Here is a 7067-nt window from a genome sequence, read left to right as displayed (position 1 = left end):
AGACTATGTCCACTGCTACCCCTGCATCTAATGATCTGGTGATCTGATCGTAGAAGGCCACCAGGTTGGTCTGACAGGACCTGCCACTGATGAACCCGCGTTGGTTGCCCCTAAGCATGCAGTCCCCTGCTGGCCCCTCCTGGATGTGTGCCAGAATTATTTTCTCAAACAGCTTGCCTAGGATCAAAGTAAGACTAACTGGCCTATAGTTTCCCGGGTCCTCCTTCCTCCCTTTTTTCATTTTTTCCTCCCTGGGTCTCCACATTGCCCCCCCTCACTTGGGGCTTCAGATTTCTACCCCTTACTAGGGGCTACCCCCTCACTGGGGCTAGCACACTACACCTAACTTGGGGCTACTGATCTCAGCCCCCTTCACTGGGGCTACCCCTTCACTAGGGTTCCACATATTTCCATATTTTCATTTCGGGTACATCAAGCCGCTGATAGCTTATAAAGTTACACTTAAAATGATTAGGATGGTGATTCTGAACCAGGCTGCTATGGGACTCTGGCACACTGTGGTAAAGTGGGCTTCTTTCACGCCAGCCGTCGCCAGCCTCCCACTTGCCTCTGGGCACACCTCCTGCCTGTCTCGGCTGCCACGACTTGCTGGAAAATTAATAAGCTGTTAAATAAGGCGGGAGGCTGCCCATTTTTCTTTGCACCCTGATATAGGGGGTGTCCGTGGCTCCATACTACACCGTGACCCAAGCCTCGCAGATGGCCTCCACATGTTAATGGTCACACCAGCCCCACACTAGGCTCCAGAATCCTCTTGACAGGACCCTCCTTCGATCCCTCTGCTCCAGTGGCCTACGCTGCCTTCATCCGGGGTGCCGAGATCCTCGTCGCTGGCTCCCCTCTCGGGCATGGTCCCCACTCAAGACCTTTGGCCATACACAGGCCCTGGCCTCACCTCAAAGGCCAGGCAGGGTCCCACGCCCACAACTCTAGGTGCCCCTCATGGTGGATGCCTGGCCCTTTTGACCTTCTTGGTCCTGTCCCCAGCATGGACCAGTTGAGGAGGCACCTCCAGCCTCACTAGCCCCAGACTCTCTCCAGGTCCCCTTTCCTGGATGTGGGGAGCTGGGGTACCTCACACCATGACTGGTTCCCCAGGGTCTCACAGGGGACTCTTACTCCCCTCCTGGGGCACCAGGTTGTGGTGCTACTATGGATGTTACATTTGATCCACACTCTGCCTCCCAGCAGTGGGGGACCTACCAGGGTCAGGACTCACCTCTCTTGCTCTGGGGCTAAGCCCCCCGTTCACTCAGCCCCTGGCCCAAACCTTGGCCTCAGGTGTCTGAAGACTTCCTGGGCCTATTCCCCTTGCCTGGGTCTCCACATTGCCCCCCCTCACTTGGGGCTTCAGATTTCTACCCCTTATTAGGAGCTACCCCCTCACTGGGGCTAGCACACTACACCTAACTTGGGCCTACTGATCTCAGCCCCCTTTACTGGGGCTACCCCTTCACTGGGGTTCCACAACCCTGCCCCTCCCTTGGGGCTACAGATGTTGGCCCCCTTCATTGGGGCTATGCCCCTCACTGGGGTCCTAATTTCTGCCCCCTCTCCCTTGGGGCTCCAGACTGCCCCCTCACTGGGGGGCCACAGAGTTTACTCCCCGGTGGGCTCAGGGGGCCACAGCCGTGCCTGGCCCCAACTTTCCCTCTCAGGGTCTCACATCCCCACAGGGTTCAGGTGGCTATAGCCATGCCTGGCTCCCCTCTTCTCCTTGGGGCTTGCACCCCTGCAACTACCTCCGATGGTATGCAAATCCACCCAAAAGGTGAGGGCTAGGGTTAAGGCACCCCTACCCACCTTGCACTGGGGTGATAACTGGCCTGGTATTTCCTGGGGGCTCCTGTACCACTGAAAGCCCTACCAGGCCACCCACTCCCAGCAGGGTGCAGTTTTAGGTCATGCCCAGGACCAGGAGCCTCCTGACCCTCCCCTACAGCTCCTCCCTTACCTCCAGATGATACCTGCAGGCAGGCAATGTTGTTGCCTGGCTTCCAGCAGCAAAACTGCCCTGTTTATATAGGCAGCCCTAGGTCCAAAATGGCTGCTCTCATCAGGCACCTGTCAGGTGCTAGCTTCAGGCCCTTAAATTGACAGGAACCTATGGTGCCCTTCCACACACACCATGAGATCTTTTAAAGGATACTACAGGGTGCCGTGCAATATTAGTGTTCTTAGCTGTGAAAAACACCTACACATTATTCACAAAATAAACCCAGAATTTTCAAATAGGAATACCTTAGTGTCAAAAACATTCTGCCTGTTGTGGTCCTTGCAAATTCTTTGCAAGCACAGAATTATAGAAAGTTGGGGTTGGAAGAGACCTCAGGAGGTCATCTAATCCAACCCCCTGCTCAAAGCAGGACCATCCCCAATTAGATCAACGCAGCCAAGGCTTTGTCTAGCCAGGTTTTGAAAACCTCCAAGGATCGAGCTTCCACCACCTCTCCATAGAAGAATAGTTCTATTATTTTCCCAATAAAAACATGTGTGAAAGTGAAGAACTGGTATTTTTTTGACTGGTGCCAGGGGTTTAACAGGGTTGAGAATCACTGAATTAGAATTATGCACTATTTAAAGAACCTAGCTCCTTTTCAGAACCTGAATGACAGAATTTGGGTTTCACAGCTTTTGATTCTGTCTCTCCTTTCTTTTCTCTGACCTTCAACATTACTTTGCTTCATCTGGAAAATAGAGAAATAGAACTGAAGGGGACCTCAAGAGGTCATCTACAACCCCTGCTCATTGCAAGGTCATTTCTGTCTAAACCTATCCCACCCAGATAAATATTTACCTAATCTGTACTTAAAAACTGCCAGTAACAGACTCTCTATGACCCCTTCCAGTATGTACTTTTCTCTTAATAATCAGCTCTCTATTGGAATTTAAAACTGTTATGTCTTGCCTTTCATCAGTGGACACAGAAGACAACTCAATGGCAAAAAGTCTTTTTTGTATTGAAAGACTTATCAAACCCTCCTCATTTTTCTCTTCTCTAAAATGAAATGTAGAAGTTCTTCCAACTTTTCTTCATATGCTTTGTTCAAAGATATTAAACATTTTTGTTGCTTTCTTCTCAACTCTTACCATTTTGCCCATATCTTTCTTAAAATGTGATGCCCAAAGCTGGGTGCAGTCTTCTATGTGAGCAGTGAAAGAATCACTTCCCATTACTTCCATACAACTCCCCTATTAATATATATCAATAAGGTAAAATAATATTACACTTTATTTATATTTAGCTTGTAATCCACTAAGACCCTAAGCTGCAGTACAGCAGCTTAACCAGCCATTCCCCATACAGTATTGTACATGTTTTTCCTAAACGTAGTAGTTTTGAATGTCATCCTATTTCACACCATTTTTCCGACTCATGAAGGCCATTTTGAATCCTAATCCTCTCCTCTTAAATTGCCTACTGCTCAACCAGCTTGGTGCCATTTGCAGCTGAAAGTGTACACTCAGTTCCACTGTCGGAATCTTGTACAGAAGTTCAATAAAGCAGTCTGTAACAGGAGGCCTACCAGGGCCTATCTCTGCATGGCTCGCCCACCTGTTCTTGGGTTAACTGCCTGCCTTCTGGCCCGCCATGCCTTGGTCTTAATTGATTAATTAATAGATGTAATTAGGTGGAAGGCTGCCCATTTACTGCCCCGCTGCTAGGGGGCACTATCTGCAGCTCCATTCCTCCCCTACACTGCAGCCCAAGTCTCGCAGATGACAGCATGATGTTTTCAAATGCGCCAGTACTCCACGATGGGCACCAGAATCCTGCTGTAGGAACCCACCTGAGTTCCTCCCTTCAGGCAGACTCTGCCGCCGTCATACTAGGCCATCTCTCTTTCTGCCACCAGTTCCCCTTCGGGTGCAGTCCCCTCACTGGGACCTTCGGCTCACACTAGCCCCGGCCCACCTCCAGGCCAGTTGGGACCCCAGGCCCCTGACTGTTGGGCGTCCCTCTCGGTGGGCCTCCTTGCCCTTCTGACTCTCCTGGTCCTGGCACCCGCCTGGGCCAGTCAAGGGAAGCTCTGGCAGGCCTTGAGGTATGACCCGTACTCTTTTCCCAGGGTCCCCCTCTCTGGGTTCTCCTCCACAGACATGGGGAGCTGGGCTTACCTCATACCACGACTGGGACCTCAAGGTCTCACAGGGGACTCTCACTCCCCCCCGGGAAGCAGGTCATGTTACTACTACTGGTGTTATATTCGACCCAAACTCTGCCTCCCCACATTGGAAGACTTACTGGGGTCAGGACTCAGCTTTTTGCCTCTGGCTGAGCCCCCTTTCCCTTCACAGGGCTCCCCATACTGCCCCCCTCACACTGGGGGCTCAGGGCTTCCCTCCACAGGTGGGCTCAAGTGGCCATAGCCATGCCTGGCCCCAACTCCCCTCCTTGGGGTCTAGAACCCCCACAGGGCTCAGGTGGCCTTGGCCACACCTGGCCTCCAGCTCTCCTCCTCAGGGCTTGCACCCCCACAACTACCTCCGATGGAACGCAACCCACCCTAAGGTGAGGGCTAGGGGTTAAGGCACCCTGACCCGCCTTTCACCGGGGTGATCACTGGCCTGGCATTTCCTGGGGGCTCCCGCACCACTGGGAGCCCCACCAGGCCACCCACTCCTGGCAGGGTGCAGGTTCCAGTTGTACCCAGGACCAGAAGCCTCCTACCATCCCCTACAGCTCTTCCCTTACTTCCAGATGAAACTCAGCAGCCCTAAAGCTCCTACCCTCCAGCAGCCAAACTGCCTTGTTTATATAGGCAGCGCTGAGCCTAAAATGGCTGCCCTCATTAGGCACCTGGAGGCTGCCAGCTCCAGGGCCTTAAAGTGGCAGGCACACCTAGTGCCCTGCCACACAGTCTAACTCAAATTTCTTATGTCTGATACCACATTGATTCAGGTCTATCTTAGACCAGATTATGCCATTTTTAAACCAGTCTATGTATGCTAACCTTCTGTTCGGTTAGGGGTGTAGACTGGCTCTGATCACTTATACCAGTTCATGTGTAATGGTTGTACCTGGCCCCAGTAATTGATAAAAGAACTAAAAAGTACCGGACTCAGGAAAAACCTTTGCTGAATCCCACTTCATACTGCTTTTCTAACCATCAAGGGACACTTCTAACATTATTATGTTCTCACTACTACAGAGATCCTCTCTATTTCCCATGTCCTATTACTGCCTACTTCCTATGTCCTATTCCTATTTAAGGAAACAATTTCAGAGTTCTTTGGGTTTATGCTGTTTACAGGCTGGATGACATATTAAATCACATTTTTTTTAAAACATCCTCTTGATAAATATCCTTGAGTGAACATATTTGTATGATGTTGAGTACAAGGAGAAGAGGAGATTTGTATTGATTGCCAAATACAACAGGAACCTGTTTGATTTCATGAAGAAATCTTGCCAAATTTTTCTCAAGTAGCATGCTTCTCAAGAAGTTTGTGTACACCAGCTTATCACATTCATCTGTAGCGTGATTTAAATAGTGTTGATTTAACATTGCTTTGAGAATCAAATGATCTTATCAACTTTATGTTGTTTCCATATATGAATAAATCCAACTACTGCATATAACTAATTAGTACTGTGATGTATAGTAGTACCATCCCCTCTACTAAATACAGTAGCAATGTCATTTGACAGATTTGCCAGTACTCTTTTCCTTGTCTCTGTAATCCAATCTGCTATCCTTCTGGTATTCGCTTTTCATAACATCCAAGTGTAATGTTTTCAGGATATAATCAAATAGTTTTTTCTTGTTTATATGAAAACATAAGGTGTCTGATTCATGGCTCTTTTGGTTATGTAAATCTAAGAGATATTGCTACAGTAAAAATATGGTTTAAATAATTCCTTCATATGGAAAAAATCACAGGAGAAAAAAAACACACCACTGTGGTGTACTCTGTATAGTTTACCTTGATTGCATGGAATACCAACACATTATTCACTGTAGTGAAAGGTTTTGATTGGTTTACTTGCTAAGCTACATTTGTGAATATTGTTTTTATATATAGTGCTTTTCATAGTAGTCTCTCTCTCTCTGTATATATATTGAAGTGCCTTTAGCTTCTGTTCTGATCTGGCATATTTTTCTTTTTTATTTTTTGCTGTGACCTTCTAGCACAGTAGGGGGGCAACCTTTTTGGCAGTCATGCAACAAACTAGTCTTGTACCTTCCCCAAATACCATTCCAGTCCCTTTCCCCTGTCTGATCCAGCCCTATGCTTCCTGCCTAATCAGCTGTTCTGCTTTCTGCCTCCTGCCCTATCCACTACTGTGCTGTCTGTCCCTTTCCAGTTCTGCTGTATGCCACACTGTAACCAGTTGAGATCCTAGGGGCAGCTGTGATGCCCTCTGATGGCCCCGTAACCCATACCCCCACTCTCACCTCTAGGTAACCCTCCCCTCTATCCCACCCACCAAGCCTTGATGTACATATTGGGTTGAAAGGGAGGCTGCCTCAAGAGTCCTAGAGTGAGCCTTACTCTGTTCAGTAGATGGTAGGTCCCTCCTGGGCACCACTGGCCTCAATCCACCCTTCAGCTGTTTGGTCACTCTCAGCCTGCCCATGTCCCTGGGGCACCTTACAAACCTGTAACAATGACTATGTGTCAATATCATTGCTGATATTCATAATTCACAGAAAAATACTGATCAAATTTGGACTAGGATTTCCACTTTTGTAGGAGAAAAACTAAATGTCTTCTCTGTTTCATTCTAGAGGTATTAAGGGAGTTGCAGGATGGACCTCTCTGTCATTCCTTGGCAAATAAGAGAACTATTACATCTGTTTTTAGGGGAGATTGGTAATACAGGACACCAATTTTTGGGTTAATCCCAGCTTCAGAAAAGCAAACCTTTGTCATGGTACTTCTGTGACTTTAATCCTTCTGGGTTTTGGGTGACATTTTTGACAAAATTGTGAGGAAACAACTTTAATATCATTCAAAGTTATAGAAAACGTTATTTCCTTTTTTTCAAGTCAGCATTTGCCTAATCAGAGCTATTCTTTTTTATTCATAACTTCCTTCTA

At 48.1% G+C, this 7067-nt stretch overlaps 1 long non-coding RNA gene across 1 annotated transcript in view; it reads right to left on the bottom strand.

The window, feature by feature from the left end:
• Positions 1-6624, bottom strand: part of LOC109304111 — a 10917-nt gene extending 4293 nt beyond the window's left edge. Inside the window, exon 1 of the long non-coding RNA XR_002099295.1 lies at positions 6520-6624. This is a non-coding gene — a long non-coding RNA (uncharacterized LOC109304111). The remainder of the gene's footprint in view (positions 1-6519) is intronic.
• Between the last annotated feature and the right edge of the window lie 443 nt (positions 6625-7067).

This window comes from Gavialis gangeticus, unplaced genomic scaffold (genome assembly GCF_001723915.1).
Source record: "Gavialis gangeticus isolate Ggan-Ray unplaced genomic scaffold, GavGan_comp1, whole genome shotgun sequence".
Taxonomy (NCBI): domain Eukaryota; kingdom Metazoa; phylum Chordata; order Crocodylia; family Gavialidae; genus Gavialis; species Gavialis gangeticus.
The sequence above is the reverse complement of the archived record's forward strand: the minus strand, read 5'-3'. Positions and strand labels throughout refer to the sequence as shown.